The 19,460-nt window shown below is 36.4% G+C and overlaps 1 protein-coding gene across 2 annotated transcripts in view; it reads left to right on the forward strand.

Annotated features, from left to right (window-relative positions):
* The window catches only part of DIAPH3 (diaphanous related formin 3), a 571,929-nt gene that overhangs the window by 272,668 nt on the left and 279,801 nt on the right, over positions 1–19,460 (forward strand). The window lies entirely within an intron of this gene.

Here is a 19,460-nt window from a genome sequence, read left to right on the forward strand (position 1 = left end):
ATCATTCACTTCAGTTCATCTCATATTTTAGACTCTGAAATTAGAAATGTAGTCTCTTTCTTGGCAATGAGGGTGAAAAATGAATACGTTTTAGAATATCTTTGAGACACCTTGATAATCACCTTGTTCCGGCCTCCTACTTTATAGAAGGTGGGGTCTAAAGAGGTGAAAAAAGACTTTCCAGTGTTATATATTAGCGGTATTGTAACTAAGATTTTTTATCAAGCTTTCTTTTCTCCTGCTCTTTCCTTCTACCATTAAATTATCATTTTGAGATTGGTTACACTCAGCCATCATGATGATATTTTAGAGTAGTATTTCATTTTTTTAATATATAAGATTATTTTTTTCCTGCAGTCTTCAGCTATATTATTACCAACTTCCAGGGACATGATGGAATTGTATTTGATACAATTTTGAAATTTTGGGTTGGATAACTAAAGGACTATGTCTACATACTATATTTGGCATGTTGTCGACGTTTGCTCTTAAACTCCTTCCTATGTCTTCATGAACCCATTCTACTCAGCCCTCCCTACAGCACCTCCCCTCCTCCCTCACCCTCCATCCTGCACCCAAAGTTCACAAACTCAGAATAGAACTCAGAAGAAAATAAAGCACCTTTTTCCTGTTCACAGCCTTATAATTTTTATTATAAAACTTTTAAATTTATTATCTTTAGAAAAATGCTTTTTTTTTTTACCCAATTCTCCAGAGTACTCTTTCCTCCTCATCTCTTTTTTCTCTTTTCTTTTTTTTTTATTTCCTTATTTATTTTCTTTCACCTGATCACTCTGTCTTTCTCTTGATCCTTATTTGACACAATCTCTTCCATATGAGAAATGGGAGAATTTGCATTCATTTTTAACCACAGACTACTTAGAGTTTTGATTTTTGCCCATCTTTTTTGACTCTTGAATGAAAAGCATAACATGTAAAATTATAATTTTGAAATATTCCCATCCACATTAAGCCTGAAACACATACAAACTTATGTGAAAATGTCTATTTAACGAGTAACCTTTTATGTTGCATATCATCACAGAGATTTAAAACTATTCCCATGTTCTTTCTAGTGATTGTCACAGAAGAATGAACTCAAACTTGCAGATATTTCAGGTTTATTTAAATAGCCAGGTTATGCCCGCCTTTGAAAACGAGAGTTCACATCAAAGAGGTATGATTTACAAGCAGTGTGCTCAGAGGGGTCAGAAAGTTAAAACAATTGTATTCCCAGATAGCAGGGCTAGAGGTTATAGTTTTGATTTTAAGACAGAAATGGATCACTTCCATTTCAGGACATGTCAACACAAACTTGACCTTGACTCTACACATTCTATGCTGGATCATATCTGACTACAAATGGAATATAATGAGAAAGGAGTGACGCTGTTGAAAACCATCTGCTATGGAAATATGAACAGAGCTTCATTACCTGTTGATTATGAATATTCCTAAAAATATTGTTTCAAGTTCTGGTTTGTGTTGTACTAACATTTTAAAATATAATTGTTTTGGTGAAGAAAGGAGAAAGACAGTTGAAGAAAAAATGAGAACTTTCTATATACTCTTTTTTGGGGGAGGGGGTGACAAACGGTAATGTTCTTCAACTTCACCTTTTTTTCCATATCAATTATTCACCATTTCCAATCTGGCTTTCCCTACTTCTCAAACTCCCACCCATCCCCCAAAAGACAGGAAAACTTGCTTAAAGTTCTAAACAATACTTGAGAGTTAGCCAAAAAATGATGAACAGCATGGAATGCCTTGAAGTTTTCTGTTCTCCTTTCTGGATTAAAAGCTCAATAAGTTCACTAATTCATTAAAGAGTGATGTGTTTTCAATTTATCAACATTGTATAAATGATATAAATTTGGTGGTTTTAGGAAACTGATTATAATTACCAGGTACATTTTTAAAGATTCCCATAATGCTGTTTTATTTTTAAAGTGATATGCTTAATGTAATTGTGTGTATGTCAAAGACGGGCTGTTATCTTGAGGTAAGCTAAACTGCAGATTCCTACAAGACTTTTCTCTTGTAGAAAAGCCTTTACTTACTGACTAAACCTAAAGTGCTAATAATTTCTAGATGAAAAATCATCACAGAGTCATAAACAAGAGTCAAGGGTTGGGATAGCCTTTGCACCCCAAATAGGGCCAAAGCTTGCCTTTTTATTTGTTTTCACCATAGATGGACTTGCTGTTAGCTCTGTTTCATCTTCAGGTTCTATACACTGATACTGTGATTTCTAGCATTGTTTTCATTGTAACAAAAATCAGTTAAAACCCTGCAGTTATGTTACTTGCCAGTCAGTTTACATTTTTCTTTTATCCAGTTATGTAAATTCATTAATTTGACTCATGTGAATTACAGATGTATTCTATTTAAATAAACACTCAAATTTGATACAATCGATAAAGTCACTAAGGTTGTTTGCATTATATAATCAACTTTAATTCCACACAAGAATTATGCAAAATAGTAAACAAAATGCAGCTTACCTCAACATCTGTGTTCGTTTACGTTATTTCTCTTTGGTAGAAAGGCAGTGTTCAAAAGTAACACATCCAAAATGCTAATAACCAATGTCAATTAAAGACCAAATAGAATGTATAAAATATAACATGTAAATTAGAAATATGTTTTACTTTTGTCATGTATTACTTACATACAACTATCCAGGGTTCTATGTTCTTTAGAGTATGGTATACAAATATAGTATTCAGAAATATGTGAATATCCATTAAGTTGTACGTCCTTGAAGCTTTCTTTCAACCACTAAACTATTTGCTATGTCTATATTCTCTCCAGGTTTCCTGTAATACAGAGTTTCATATGAACTTTTATTTATTTCTCCCTTGAAATTGGAAGCAAAATTCTTTAATCCTGATATTATCTCTATTCTTTAAAAAACAGTCTTAATGCAGGAGTACTAGACCTGGGTACTTTTATGGTTCTAAGGGTTTAGTCACTCATCTGTTATTACTGGTAATTCAGAATCTTAAGGTATCTCCCTGAACTAATTCTCCCTGCAGCCCTTCTGACTCGGGCATTGGCCAGTTTGAGCAGGACAGTTCTCAGGTGTTCCAGAGCTGGCCCTGTCTATGCCTTGTAGTCTAGTAGTGGTGTTGACATGGTTGTGGCTGGTACCTTTTAGAACTGATAACCAGTGCTGTGAATTCAGGACCTAATAGTTTAATGCTATTATTGACTTGTTTTGTGGCTGATAGTATATTTATATGTCCTTTGTTTTCCAGGGGATTTTGGCGTAAGAAAAACAATAACCCATCAAAAAGTCTGAACAAGCTGTCATTTAATGTTGAGAGACTAAGTGTTCTAGTCAAATGGTATTTTGTTATTTTAGAGGAGTATTCTGGGAGGTGGTTCATCTCTATATCTTTCTGTGTGACTTGAAATGAATGAGACAGTTTACATGCTAATTTTATTTGTTGGTTTAGGTTTTGGGCAGAAGACACTGAGTACTAACCGATGCGCTGAACTTGAAATATTCTTTTCCCTGGATAGTCCAGGACACAACTTTTTGCTGAGAAATTGGTTCATATTTGGCATGTCCTTGCCTCATGCTTTATTCAACTTAATTTTCTATCAATAAGATTTAGAAATGAAAATATTCTTCCTAGAAACTCTCACTCATTGGATCAGTTACCTGTCTGTTTTCTTGGATTCTTCCCTTCCCTCTTTAGCCCCAGAACCTTCTCATTTATTTCCCCAAAATATTGCCTACTTACCAAAAGTTGGTTCCCATTGTGTAGAACCTGATTTTAGTTACATGACTGTATTTTTTATATTTGCAGTGATCTTCTGATCAATAAGCCATTAGGTAAAATCACTGTACTCACAGTGGCAGGGTTAACTGTGTGAGAAATAAGATATGTAAATATTTAATGGGATCACAAGATTTAGCTGAAGCTTAGAAAGAGACCTAAATTTTGCATTTGAAACTTGGTATACTAGACTTTCTTTGATTAAAAGTTCTAGGTTTTTGAGTATTTGTTTCTACATTATTTAGTTCTGTTAAGCTGCCAATTCTTCAAAGGAATCATAATGTTTATAGGAGATTGAATTGAACAATGTTATGTTTGTGTACTGTATTTTGATCTGCCACCATTTGGTGTCACTGTAGGGCAGGGCTTTTAAACTTTGTGCAGTAGAGACCTCCTGTTTTTTTTTTTTTTTTTTTAATCAAAAAATGTTGTAGGAAGTTCATGCAAATTTCCCTGCATTAAAAATGCCTTATTTTAAAATACACCTAAATATTCTTGTTATAAAACATTTAAATAGCATATAAAAATATTGAATACAATGTAGAAGCTCCTTGTATCTCACTACCCACTGCATTCCATATAAATGATCATTTTTAACATTTTGTTGACTTTCTGATCCTATTTCTTTGTATTTACAAATGTATGCATGTTCATATGCACATTGTTCTGAAACTTTTCACCGTGAAATATGTTTTGGAGGCTTTTATTTTTATAATGTGTTGTTTTGAAATTCCTATGTGGTATTTCATGGTCCCTACTATGACTTTTTCTGTAACTATTCCCTTAATGAAGGATAGTTGAAAGAAAGCTTCAAGGACGTACAACTTAATGGATATTCACATATTTCTGAATACTATATTTGTATACCATACTCTATAGAACATAGAACCCTGGATAGTTGTATGTAAGTAATACATGACAAAAGTAAAACATATTTCTAATTTACATGTTATATTTTATACATTCTATTTGGTCTTTAATTGACATTGGTTATTAGCATTTTGGATGTGTTACTTTTGAACACTGCCTTTCTACCAAAGAGAAATAACGTAAACAAACACAGATGTTGAGGTAAGCTGCATTTTGTTTGTTTACTATTTTACATAATTCTTGTGTGGAATTAAAGTTGATTATATAATGCAAACAACCTTAGTGACTTTATCGATTGTATCAAATTTGAGTGTTTATTTAAATAGAATACATCTGTAATTCACATGAGTGAATTGAAGATCCAGGTTACTTACTTAAAGGAACATTCTGTGTTTTGGGACAAGCTTGGTTCTTTGCACATAATAGGAACGTGATAAATAGCAGTTGATTAAGTCTTTCCTTTGATTGTGTGGAACATCTTGTAAAGTTGTAAAATAAGGAGTGAAATGCCACTGACCATCCCTCACTGGCTCCCTAAGCTACTTCAGTTGCTTACCATAACTTTTACGTGGATGTCTAAAATTCTTAGATTGGCATTAAAGTGTTAAAAACAAACAAACAAAAAAAACTTCATTGAGGTATAATTGACATACAGTAAAATGCACATATTTAAAATTTGTAGAATTTGATTAATTTTGACATAAGTACACACATGAAACCATCACCATAATTAAGATAATGAACATACTGATCACCCCCAAGTGTTTCCTCAGACTTCTCCATAATCCCCTCCTTCCTAGCCACCCAGTCACCCAGCATTAGGTCTTTAAGGAGGCAATTCCTGCCCTGCCCCCTGTCTTACTTTCTCCCTGTGCTTCATCTTTCCTCCACAACTTGCTGTGCTCTCAAGGCACCACACTCAGGGCTGTCAATAGGCTGCTTTCCCTTTCTTTTTGCTTTGAGGAAGCCCTTTCTGGAATTCTTTCCCTAGCATTTCTGTTATTCCCTGTAGAATTCAGGATCCTGCCTCTTTGTTACCATAATGCCCAGTGTATATATCTAAATGGTTCTTATTACCCTGGAATATAGTCATAGTATTCATTTATGCTTGGAACTTTTTGACAGGCTGAAGTATACCATGCTTATCTTTATATTCCTGACACATGGCCCATCTTCCAGTACATGGTGGCCACATGATACTGGCTAAGTGATTATATGAAATAAGGAAGAGATGAACAGAAAGGAGGGAAAATACATATAGCAAGAACAGTAAAATAAAAACAAAGTTAAAAATTGTTTTTAAGATTATACTTTTTAGAGCAGCTTAAGGTTCACAGAAAAATTGGGGGCAAGTTACGGAGATTTCCTATATCTCCCCACCCTCCACCACCTGCACAAACCTCCCCCTTTATCAACGTCTCTCACCGTTCATGAACCTACACAGACACATCATAATTGTCCAAAGTCCATAGATTACCTTAGGGTTCACTCTTTTTTTTTTTTTAACATCTTTATTGGAGTATAATTGGTTTACAATGGTGTGTTAGTTTCTGCTTTATAACAAATTGAATCAGCTATATGTATACATATATCCCCATATCCCCTCCCTCTTGTGTCTCCCTCCCACCCTCCCTATAGGGTTCACTCTTGGTGTTGTGCATTCTGTGGATTTGGACAAATATATAATGACATGTATCCATCATTATGGTATAATACAGAGTATTTTTTTAAAATCACATTTTGAAATGAAAATGTTAGATGCTTTTGAGATAGTTATTTTAATTTTTGTTAAAATGGGTCTCCAGACAATTATTTCTCTGGGTAAGAATGGGTTAATTCAAAAGTAGACCAAGTAACCAACACTTTTGGGCATAAAAGTATAAATTCACACTTTTTTTCAAAACAGAATATAATCACCCTATATGATTCTGCCACCTAACTTGTAGACTTGTCACAGTATTCCACTTTTCTCCTGGTACCACACCTACGTTGGACCTTTTCCTGATCCTTCTTTAACTCAGAAGGCCATGGTGTTTAAGTCTGTCAGTACTCAGGTACTCAGTGGTTGTATATTCTAAAAAGTGTTGAGGAAATTGTGATTTGGTATAAGAATCACAGCTTATTGAAACAATTTAAGAAAAGACTGATCAAGATTGGTGAGGGACCTGAAAGAATATGTCCACTGAGCCATCGCTTTCCCAGATTTAAAATATCCATCTCTCTCATTCCTCAAGTGTTGATTATTTTGAGTGCTTTGCAAATGTCCAGATAAAAAATCATTCATGTTTCACAGAATTACCACTTTAAAACTTAACAAAAGACATGGAATTAGTGCACTACAGTGTCTTCTTCAAGGACCCATTTTGGCTTCTTGTAATTACTATTTCCTTTTCTCTTTAATAATTCATCTTCAATCTTGTCTGTCAATGACATAAATCTTGCCAGTCTCTCCTCCTGGAAAATACGAAATTCTATTTGTCTTCAGTTGCTGCTTTTTGGTACCTGTCCAGTTGTCCCAGGACCTTCACATTTCATGATGTTCTAGATAGCACTCTGGCAGTCTCATCTGCAAATCTACCCAGGAGGACATTTGTTTAGAATAATAAACTGTTATAACTCTATCCATAGCTATTTAAATCTTAGAGGTCTGCTTCTTTTAAGATCACAAACGTTCAGCTGTTGTTCAGTTATTCTTGTCACTTTGCTTTGCAACCTTCTTGACATGCTTCTACCAGGATCCAGGACTTAATATAGGCTCACTAGCGCAGATGGCTTTTCTTCCACCTAGTTTAGGGCTTATTAATTTAGCTTGCTTTCAATTGTCATTGATCTGTAGCCTGAAATTCTTCAGACATGTAATACTTCTATCATTTTCCTTACGATCTGATTTCTGCTTTTCATCTCCTTTAGCAGTCTAAGTCAAAATGGTCACAGTGCCATTTGAATTTTTAGTGAAACCTATAAAAATTCTGTTGGCTTAAGTAGTTAAACATCAGTTGTCAGCTAATGTCTGTTGGTTTAAGTAGTTAAACATCAGTTGTCAGCTAATATCTGTCTTGCCCATGCTAGTATTTTCTCTGAAGATCTTTTCTCTCACAGATTACTTCTTAATTCTGCCTACATATGACACAATGGGGGTACATGTTGACAAAACTCTTAAAAGGCCATTTACACCTTTTTCTTTACATGTTTAACAGGTAGTATAAAATAATGTGTAACAGATTTATCGATTTAGGCAAATATACTGAAATTCACAGAAAATTAGAGGCTTTTTTATGGTTGAACTTAACATAGCTTCACTGCTGATAGACTGAGTATATTTAAGAACATCTCTAGTATTGATCTGAGTTCTCATTAGATGCTTCTGAGGAAATGGCTTCGGGTCCATTAGTGTTGCCTCAGCCTTTTGGTGTTACAGGGGTTTGGATTACCAGATGTTTTATGGATGAATTTAGACCTTGAGATTATATTGGTAACTGTACTGCTGTCTCATGTGTTTTATTTCAATACCTGTCTCCTTGTTTCAGCAATGATTCATTCGTTTGTTCATTTATTTGGCAAATATTTATTGAACACCTACTGTGTGCTGGGCATTGCTCTGGACTCTGAGTTTGTTGCAGTGAACATGTCTCTTACTCCTTCTTGGTCTTACATTTTGGCTGAGTATAGTAACAATATACACAGAAACAAAAACGTGATGTAATATCAAGTAATACTAAGTACTCCTCAGGAAGTGGTGGCATGAGGGCAGTGGTGGCATGAGGGCAGTGCATACGTGTGAGATTAACATGGCTGGGGAAGGCCTCTCCCATCTGAGCAGAAGCCTGTGTGGCTGTCTTGGGGAAGCATGTTATAGACAGAGGAGACAACAAGAGCCAGGCTTTGAGGGATAAGTGAGTGTGACACAGTTGAGGCCGGGGCTGTGGCAAAGTGAATGAGAGGGTGTGGGAATAGGAGGGGACATTAGAGAGATGCCACCAGGATCTTGCAGCCATGTTGTGAGGCCCGTGGACGTTATCCTAAGAAAGCCATTGGAGAGTTTTAAAGAAAGAAGTGAAATTATCCTATCTGTGCTTTAGAGTTAGATCAGATTGATTATTCTGGCAGCTGTGTGAGGAACAGATTGCGGGGTGGGGGCATAAATTGAAGGCAATGGCCAGTTAACATGCTATGACAATGATTAAGGTGAGACATAGTGGTGGCTTGACAGGCTTGATGGCAGTGTCTCTGGTGAGAAGGGCAGATTCCATATGTATTTTGTAAGTAGGGAAGCCGGGATTTCCGACAGATTGGATTTAGGGTATGAGAGGGAGTCAAGGATGACCCCCAAGGTGCTTGGCTTGTACAATTTGAAAGATAGGAGATCCTGTTTACAGAGAAGAGGAAAAGACTTGTAAGAGAGACAGACTGTGGGAGGGAAGATCACTTAAAACACCTATAGACATCTAAGTGGACCTATGAAATATGTAGTTAGGATGTTAGCTGGGAGTTCAGGGCTGGAGGCATAAATTTGGGAGCCAGTCACATACATGTGGAATTTAAAGCTGTGGGACTGGATAAGATCAGCCAGGGAGTGAATTAGAAATGTAACACAGGAGGCAGTGAAGGGTAAGGCAAAATATGCAAACCTTACTGGTTTTCTCAATCTTCTCCCTTGAGAGAGACTCATCATCAGCAAGGTTTTGTTTGTTTTTGCTGCTGGTTACCACCTCTCTGAGGAAAATTGCAATCCATGGTCTAGGGAATTGTACAAGGTGATTTTATAATGTGACACTATTGCAGTTTGTTTCAAAAACTAAGCATGAGGAAGGGTGAGAGGGCTGTTTGGCATTTGTGGGATATAATTCATCAGGGACCTTTGGAAAGAAGCTAGTGGTCATGAGAATGTGTATCTGTGGAAAGGAAGAAAAAACTACCTTTGCCTCTAGATTTTGCTCTCATATGAAAGAAAATGGAATGATCTCTAATATATCATAATAATAAATGTATAGTGCCTATATTATGACCTAAGATAAAGTTAAAATGCCAAAAGTGTGCAGGCATATTCTGTGATAAAGTCTCATTTAATCAAGGGATTGAGTTCATTTAGTTCAAATCTACATCAAAATAGTAATATCAAATCCTGCCATTAATGGGAAAAAATCACTTACATACTACCAATTGTGTTCTCTGTAGAGTGGGAGGATAAGTGGAATTGAACTCTGAATGAATTCTCTTAAGAGCTTTTGTTACCTTTGTTCCCCTGAAATTAGTAGAATGTCAGCTATATTGAATAACTTTGCAATTCTTTAATTTATTAGAACGAATAAAAACACAGCATGATCAGAATGATATGCTATTTCAATGAGTTGCCAACTCTAGTGAGTTTCTCAAAAACTTTGAATTTTCAACTGTGATTTATATTGATCTTACCCCTTTTTTCATGTGGTGGCAAAAGGTACGCAATTTTGTTTGTGTTCTATCTGACATGAAAGTAAAATGTAAAATGTTGTGAAATAATTTGATAATATTAAGAAGTGATATCTGTATCAACTTATCTATATCACAGTCTGTTCTTAACACAGCAGCTAGTGACATAAGGCAGATAATGTTCTGTCTCTACCTGTAACCTTATACTGGCTTCCCACCTCAGAGGAGGAGCCTAAATCCTTGCTATAGTTGACAAGGTTCTGCATATGTGCCCCTGCCTCGCTGTTTTGTGCCTCATTTTCTACCACTCTCCCCTAACTCAGCTTTAACCACGTGGCCTCTGTACTGTTCTTCAAACATGCCAATCACATTCTTGGGAGGTTTACATTGGCTGTTTATTCTCCTTGGACTTATTTCCTACATATATCCAAATGGCTTGCTTCCTCATGTCCTTTTGATCTTTCTTCCTATGTTAACTTTTGGAGGTCTTCTCTGAGTACCCTATTTGAAATTGCCCATAGCACTTCTTTTCCTCTTCCCTGCTTTATCTTTCCCTCAAGCACTCATTACCTTCTCATTTACTATATTATGTTCTGTCCATTAACCTGTCTATTAGTTTATCATAAGAATGTGATCATGGCAGGAATCATTCTCTTAGACACCTATTGGTGAATTTCTAATGTCTTGAACAATACCTGGCATGTAATAATCACTAATAAATATCTGATAGATGGATAAATAACTTTCCCTAAGGTGCTTTATGGTGCTTTATTTTAAATACTGAAAAACTAAAACCATTTAGCTCTTGGCTTACTGAGACTTGCCATGCCACATGTTCCTAGTACTGAAACACAAATGTGGGTTAAAATGACTTTGTCTTGGTATTCCAGGTTCCTTCAAATATCCTTCATTGCATTTCTAGTCTAATTAGACAGACCTGGGTTTGAATTCTTAAGGTACCATATACTAGCTATAAAATTTTGGGGAAGTTTCTTAACACCTCTCAATTTAATTTTCTTTTTTTATAAAATGTATGTGAATTTAGAGCCTATCTCATTAGGTTGTAGTGAGATTTAAGGGAGAGCGTGCATGTGTGGAGTCAATAGTGAATAATAAGTGCTCAATTCTGTTAGCTGTTTCATACCCTCCTCTTTCTCAATGATTTTATTCACTCCACAATTGTTTTCTAATAACTCTCTTTGACCATTTTTTTAGATCTCCCAGGCTTTTTTGTACTTTGACTTTTAAATATACACAATTTAATGTCCAAAGCAGCAAAGGTCATCAGTTAGGAATGTGGCCTAAAGGCCAGTACTGACTCATGAACCATCTCAGTTATGATCAGCTATCATGACTTCAGGTCTCATGATGAGATATGATGCTGGAGTATTTATTTTCTGTTCATGGGACCAGTTTTCAAGGGGACAATTCAAATTACTGAAAACCTGATTAGGATGAACGTCTCGTATTAGTGGCACGTGTTGGAGCCAGAAATAACCTCTAGCTCTCTGACTAGGTATATCCAACTGAGGGTCTCCGCCTTAGGAATCTCCTGAAATTAAAATCACCCAGTTGCATACAATAATAGCTTGATGGTTATTATAGAAAATGTGCTCAAGGACCAAAAAATACTCCAAATTCATTTTAATTATCTGAGATATTATAATATAGCAGGTTAACCTTCTGCTTGTAAATCATGTCATGCAATAGGAGAGCTAGAGGAGATTAAAAACTTACTCTACATTAGTTTAGTCTGATTATTTTTTAATATGGTATCTGAGACTTATTACACTTAGAAGACGAGAGTTTGGATAATAGGAGCAAGGAGAGAGATTAATTTTGGAGTTTCAGGTCAGTGACACAGGTATTGTATCAAATTAACAACTATACCACAGTCAAGTAATTACATGACAATTATATTATTTGGCTTTAGTGATGCACAGTTCACAAGGTATATTTATGTACATTTACTTGGTACATCTATCCCTGTGATACGACAGCCTCTTAGGCTTATAAGAACTGAAACTCATATAGAAGAGGTGACAACCCAGAACCCCCCCACCTCATAAACAGAAGAGAAGGATTCAGACTCAGGATTTCTGACTCCACATTTCCATATTTTATTTTGTTTCCTCCATACTGTGTTGCTTCTAAATACAAGATTCCTGATCTATTGGTAAAGAACGCAGGAGGGAGGAGATGTGGGAACGTATGTATATGTATGACTGATTCACTTTGTTATGAAGCAGAAACTGGCGCACCATTGTAAAGCGATTATACTCCAATAAAGATGTTTAAAAAAAAAAAAGAATTGTATATATACGAGAGGTGGAAAGGCTAATGAATGCAAAGGGAAGGTTTATTTATTTATTTATTTATTTATTTTTGGCTGGGTTGGGTCTTCGTTTCTGTGCGAGGGCTTTCTCTAGTTGCGGCAAGTGGAGGCCACTCTTCATTGCGGTGCGCGGGCCTCTCACTATCGCGGCCTCTCTTGTTGCGGAGCACAGGCTCCAGACGCGCAGGCTCAGTAATTGTGGCTCACGGGCCCATTTGCTCCGTGGCATGTGGGATCTTCCCAGACCAGGGCTCGAACCCATGTCCCCTGCATTGGCAGGCAGATTCTCAACCACTGCGCCACCAGGGAAGCCCGGGAAGGTTTTTAAAGGTAGACTTTAGCCTACATTGCATTTTTGCTCAGGACTAGTCCCATCCCTGCTTTACTGAAGTTTTGTGCTATGGGCAAGTAGAGTCTTTCAGCCCTATTTTATCAGTGTTTACTTTGTAAGTAGCTCCACTTGGAACTACTCACCACAGTAAAGCACCTCAGTCATTCTGATCAATTGAATGCTGGTATATTCTGAAAGGATTTAAGGTTCCAGTAGCTTTGTATTATGGGTTTCCTTGACACTATCGTTATTTATGCTTTTTCTAATTTCTGATCCAGAATTTTTTGAGGCATTCTATATTTTGAATGCAATTAAGAAGAAACTAGTTCAGTTAGCTTCATGACAGTCCTTTCCTTTATTGCTTAATTGTCTGTTATTCTGTTCTCATTCTATTACTTTATGCACTCTTTTTGCCTTTTTTTTTTTTGCTTTGCTTGTTCTTAGCCTCATTTCTTAGTGGATTTTTATAATCTGCTTTGGAACTCTCTCATTCTGACTGTTGGCTTTAGTAATTACTTCTTTTGCCAGTTGAAGACTACTTTTTCCCCTCAACTTTAACCACCCCAAAATTCAGGTTTCCATCTATTTTTTTCTAACCATGGGTCTTAGCTGTAGCCTAATCCTTTGTTAGTTATGTGCCTTGTCTAAATCCTGCCTTCAGACTTTCCTTTGTCTTACCACACCTTAGTCAGTATCCACGTAATTCTCCCATTTTGCCTGTAGTGCAGATCACAGACCTGGGCCCTCTGTCATCTTCAGACAAAGCAATAGACATACTTTATTACTGAAGGGCAGAAGAGTTGCCTGAAAAATGGATCCGGGTGATTTGATTTGAACGCTCCCAAAACGCACCCACCAAATCAATGGCTTGAACTGAAGCATGAACCCAAACACTGAATGAATTTCTGAAAGGCCATTGATTTATTTTTAGAAGCCCCTGAATGAACTTTATTTGTCCTAATGTAGAAACAGAATAAAAACTGCAAACAATCAATACTAAGAAATGCAGCAAGGTGTCATTCCTAACGGGTTTCAGTTTGGAATAACTACAGAAACACCTTTGCCATTAATATTCTGGTATTAGAGAAGGAGCAAGAATTTGTAAAATGGCATAGGAAAAAATAAAGTCGAGGCAAAGAGTCGGTCATTTAAGAGTATTTTGAGGAGAGTTATTATTTTAAAATATGACTTAGATAACAAATGTTACTGGAAAAGGCCCTCTTATTACTTTTGAGTAAGCTAATCTATGCCATAGTTTTTCCTGTGTCACTTTCTTTTACTTCCACTACCCTGACCCTGCCACCCTGAAGTACCACCCCAAACTTTAGTGCCCACTGGTGAGGTCAGCTTCTGGAGATAGAGATAAAAGGGTCAGCTGGCTGGCATCGCATCCAAGGATCCAAGTTCGACTTTTTGATGTCCAGCTCCAACTTTCCCTTTTACTCTGTGACTAACCTTTACCTGGTCCACTGATTAACCTTGAACATGTAATTAATTAGCCACTTGTGAGTTTAGGGGATTTAGCCAAAGTGCCTCTTGAATGTAAGTATCTTGTTTATGGTATTTTAATGATTTCTCATAATCCCTCTTTTGTTAAATGAAATTCTGAAAGTCAGGCAGAGGTTGCCACGCCTAAGGTGCTTTTGTTTCATACATGTTAATAAATGGCAACGGGAAGACAAATTTAAAGTAGAATAAAGCATGGGTATTCATTTTAGAACAATATTGTTGAGAAAGGATAAAATCTCAGGGGTGGTGATGCTGGGTCAGCCCATCATAACTGTATATATTTTTGTGTTTGCCATGTGTTGATAACCTATTGTGTTTCAGGCCCTATGCCTCATGTTTTGAATGCTCTGTCCTTTTCCACATAGCAGCTAGAGATCTTTTACTATAAAAGTAAATGTGATTATGTCACTTCCAAGCTTAAAATACTCTAATGGTCTGAAGTTTACTTTGTGTTATATTAATATAGCCAGTCCAGCTTTATCTTGATTAGTGATAACATGGTATATCTTTCTTTGTCCTTTTCCTTTTAACCTACTGTTGTTACAGGCAGCATATTAGTTGAGTATTGCTTTTTTTGTTTTTAAATCCAGTGTGATGATTTCTCTTTTTTAACTAGAGGGGCCATTTTCTGTTAATGTGGTTATTGATATGGTGGGATTTGAATCTCCCTTCTTGTTATTTATTTTCTATTTATCTCATCTGTTCTTTGGTATTCTTTTGCTCTTGGATTGAATATTTTAATAACTTTATTTTTCTGTTGGTTAATTAGTTATTACTTTTTGTTTCATTTGTGGTTGCTTTAGGGTTTACATAACATATTTTTAACTACCTTCCAAGGATATGATACCACCTTAAGTGCGGTGTGAAACCTCACAACAATGTTCTCCCATTTTGGGCTGTGTGCACTTGTTATCACACATCTTACCTTGGCGTATGTTTAAACTCATAACATGTTGTTATTTTTACTTTCAGCAAATCAGTTGTCTTTTTTATATACATACTCCAGCATTCTTCACTCTGTTGTGTACATCTTCCATCTGGAATCATCTTTCTTCCGCCTGAAAAATTGCCTGTAACATTTCTTCCAGTGCTAATGAATTCTTTCAGTTTTTATATGTCTGAGGAAGTCTTTTTTAACCTTCCTTTTGAAGTGTTTTCATGGGTATGAAATTCCAAGTTGATAGTTCTTTCTTTCAGCACTTTAAACATGTTACCGCACTGTCTTCTTGTTTGAATTATTTGGGCAGGAAATCTGCCATCACCCTTAACTTTGTTCCTCTGTACATGTTTCTTTTTTTCTCTGGTTGCTTTTGAAGACTTTCTTTATCGCTCGTTTTGAATAATTTGATTATGATGTACCTCGGGTGTAGTTTTCATCATATTTTTGTCCTTGGGTTTCATTGAGTTTCTTGGATCTGTTGGTTTATAATTCTCTTTAAATTTGGAATTTTTTTAGCCATTATGTTTGTCAGATATCTTTTCTATACCTCCCTTCTCTCCTCTATATCAGAGACTTAAGTTACACATATATTATTTTATTATTACACATATGTTAGGCTTCTTAAAGTTGTTCCACAGCTCATTGATGCCCTTTTTATTTTCTTTTTCCTCTTTTTTCATTTTGGACATGCATTTCAGTTCAATAATCTTTTCTTTTATGGTGTTTAATTTGCTGTTTTTCCTATTTAGTCAGCTCAGATATCATAGCTTTCTATTCTAGAAATTCAGTTCAGGTATTTTTGAAAAAATATCTCTCATGTCTCTGCTTAAAATCCTTAATCTTTCCTCAACCTTCTCAAACATATGAAATATAATAACTTTAAACTTTCTCATCTAGTATTTCTATCATCTGTGCATTTGTAGGTCTGTTTTTATCAAATTTTTTCCTCATTGTTTGTATTTTCCTGATCCTTTGGGCTCCAAACAAAAATTTTACCATGCTGTACTCTAGATACCTTTGTATTCTTATAAATATTCTTGAACTTTGTTTTAGGAGGCAGTTAAATTACTTGGAAACTGTTTCAGACTTTTATGGCTTGTTTTTAAACTTTGTGACATGGTATCAGAGTAGCCTTGAGTCTAGAACTTATCTTTCCCCACAATTAAGGCAATACCCTTCTGAGTACCCTACTCAATGTCCCATGAATTATGAGGTTTTTCCACTCTGCCTGTTGAGAACAAGTAAGTGTTCCCAGCTTTGTCTGAGAATCGGGCACTATTACCTCCAGTGCTTTTGACTGATTCTTTCCCCAGCCTTCAGTAGTTTTCTCATATGCATGTGGTGGATACTACAGTTAAAGACATGAGCGGGAAACTCTTGAGATCTCTGGAGCTTTCTGTCTATGCTACTCTTTCCTTTCTGATACTCTGTCCTGAGAACTCTAGCTGCCTTGGCATTCCCAGACTCTCACCTCCCTCTCAATCATGGGCACCTCCTGCCTCCACCTGGGTTCCTTCTCCCTGTGCTGCAGTTTGGAAACTCTTTCTAAACAGTAAGCTGGGACGGTCATGGGGCACACCTGTTTCCCCTTTCTCAGGCACCACCATCCCACACTGCCTGGAGTCAGTGCCTGAAAACTGTTGCCTCGGGGCGGCAGGGGGAAGGGAGATAAGTCCAGTCCCTGTTTTTCCATCTTTGGCCAGAAGGGGAATTTCCTTCTGGTCATTCTAATGGTTTCTAGTTTCATTATAATTTGTAAGATAATCTTGTGTCTGTTTCTTCAGTCTTATATTTTACCACTGCCTTCATTGTCCACTGTGTTTCAGCCACATTCGTTTTTTGCTCCCACCTCAGATTTGCACTTACTCCTGCTGCAACCTCTGCTTCAGCCCAGGTGCCACTTTCCTGTGGTAGGGCTCATCATCCTGGTGTCCCCCACCATCATCCCACTTATTCATGAGCACTTATCCTTAACTACAGTGATCCTGTCTATTTGTTTTATTGTTTTTCTGTCTTTTTCTCTCCCTTTCTCCATCTGTTTACTTTAGTACAGCCATTTGGACCAGGTCCCTGTCATCTTATTTTCAGTGTGATTCCCCAAGGCCTTAAACAGAGTTTGGTACATAATAAGTATTCAGTAAATACTCTGATACATAAATAAATGAGTAATTATATCTGACTCTCACATAACTCCAGAAATAGGCATTACCATTACAGAGCTGAGGCAACTTGTTCACTCAACTAGTAACTAGTACAGCTCAGCTGTGAACCATAGTTTTATGACATTAAAGGACGTCCTTCATTTTTTATGGTGGCAGTCACTCTTGTGTGTTTGTTTGCCGTAGGTGCCCACTGTACTTGAAGTTGCTTTTAGCACTGGTTTCTGTATGCTTCATCACTGGAGCAAATTTATTTTTGATATTTAAAGATTAACTTGAGTTAATAATAAGTACAAATTACTTAGTATGTTTATGTAGGAGCTTAAATTATTGAGCTGTTGAACTTGAAATTAAGTGTTTGGAAATTTTGTCAGTTACTCCTTTTTCTTCTTTGGGATTTTAAATCTTCTAAATAGGCAACTAAAAAGTGGGGCATTTGAGTCCGTAATAGGAATTATGGTTGTTTTTTGTTGTTTTTTGGTATAGAAACATGATGCTTTCTAGTTAGACCATCTATGTAGTATTGAAATTTTATGGCACAATCTGCTTAATGTGTTTCATTTGCAAAAAGAAAACAAAACATCATTATAGTCACATACTAATTACTAGCCGTGCATCATTCATTTGAAATAAAGCCTAAAGCATTTTGTAGCTGTAAGCAAAAAGGTCTCTTATGATTCATCACTTTGCAAACAACATTGTTTTAAGGTTGCTTTTTAGATCTGAGTATCATCTAGTGCCTGAGAAGCATTTCCTGTATTCTGCAAATCTCATCATACAGGTCTCGATATTCTCTTCTAAGACTACTTTGGAAACATAATGGAAAAGGGAGACTGGACTAATGAAACTAAGTTACTGTAGAGTTAGGCAGTTTTATCGCAGTGGTGGCTTAAGGTGTAATTGTTGTAGATATAGACTGGTTTATTTTATATCTCATTCTTGATGCCATCTAGAAAGGTCTGTAAAGTGCATTTTTAATAAAGTTCACTAAATACTATAACTGGTATTCTACTTAACGGCTCTCCCCATTAACACAAAGGTGAAAATTTGATGAAAATAAATTGTATACATACTATATTTATATAGTCTCAAAGCATCTTCCTGTAAGTAACTTATTAATTATATAGGGAAGATGTTGTAACTTTACATTGATTGGAAAAACTGGTGGACATAACCTTAGCTAAATATTTATGTATTGTATTATAGTATATATACACATATGTATTTCCTTTATAATACATATATATGAAGAGGAAGAGAGAGAATATGATGGAGCAAATGACACAAAATGGAAACACTTGGTTAATCTGGGTAAAGAGTTTTTTGTATTCTTAAAACTGAAATTGTAATAAAAAGGTTTTAAAATTCCATTTACAGTAACAAAACTATAAAATACTTAGGAATAAATTTTTAAAAAGCTGTGTAAACCACTAACAATGATAAAATGGATAAAATATTCAGGTCCTCCGTTTTAAGGCCATAGACAACCAGTAGAAGAAAACTGCAAGCTTTGGGAGAATAGAAACTGCATGAACTTGTGAATGCCCAGCTTTTGGTCTGGCGAAAGTTTTCCGATAATAGCACAGAGAGCTGGGGTTTGAGCAGAAAGTGTGGTTTTCTCTGGAGCGCAGAAGCAGGGATCAGAATTTATAGCAGCTGAAACAGGGCAGGCCATTATAGGGGAATGAACTGTGCAGAAAGGGACTCCAATTTTCTATGTGGGAGTCTCCCTGGAGTCTGTGCCTGGAGGCTGAGCTGTCCATATGCTGAGCAAGATTTGCCAGATAGCACCTGCTGCACGGTGAGGGTAGAAGAGAGATACTAGGGGTCCACATTCCTAAGAGGCATTGGAGTTCTGGCCCTGCCAGAATAGAGATAGCTTCTTGACACCTCATTAGCTTACTTGGCATTCACTCAAACAACTGGAAAGGTTATACCTTAGGAAAGAAGCCCAACATCCTAAAGGAGTACCTACTCTAGACTCACCCTAAGAAAACCTATAATCGAGTCTACAGGCTTCTCTGGGAAGAATGAGTCCTACGAAGTTAGAGGGGCTAGAGAAACAACTCACACTTTCCACAGAGCCACACTAACAAAGTGTAAGCTCAAGCCTATTAAG

The sequence above is a fragment of the Eubalaena glacialis genome, chromosome 16, assembly GCF_028564815.1.
Source record: "Eubalaena glacialis isolate mEubGla1 chromosome 16, mEubGla1.1.hap2.+ XY, whole genome shotgun sequence".
In the NCBI taxonomy this organism is placed as follows: domain Eukaryota; kingdom Metazoa; phylum Chordata; class Mammalia; order Artiodactyla; family Balaenidae; genus Eubalaena; species Eubalaena glacialis.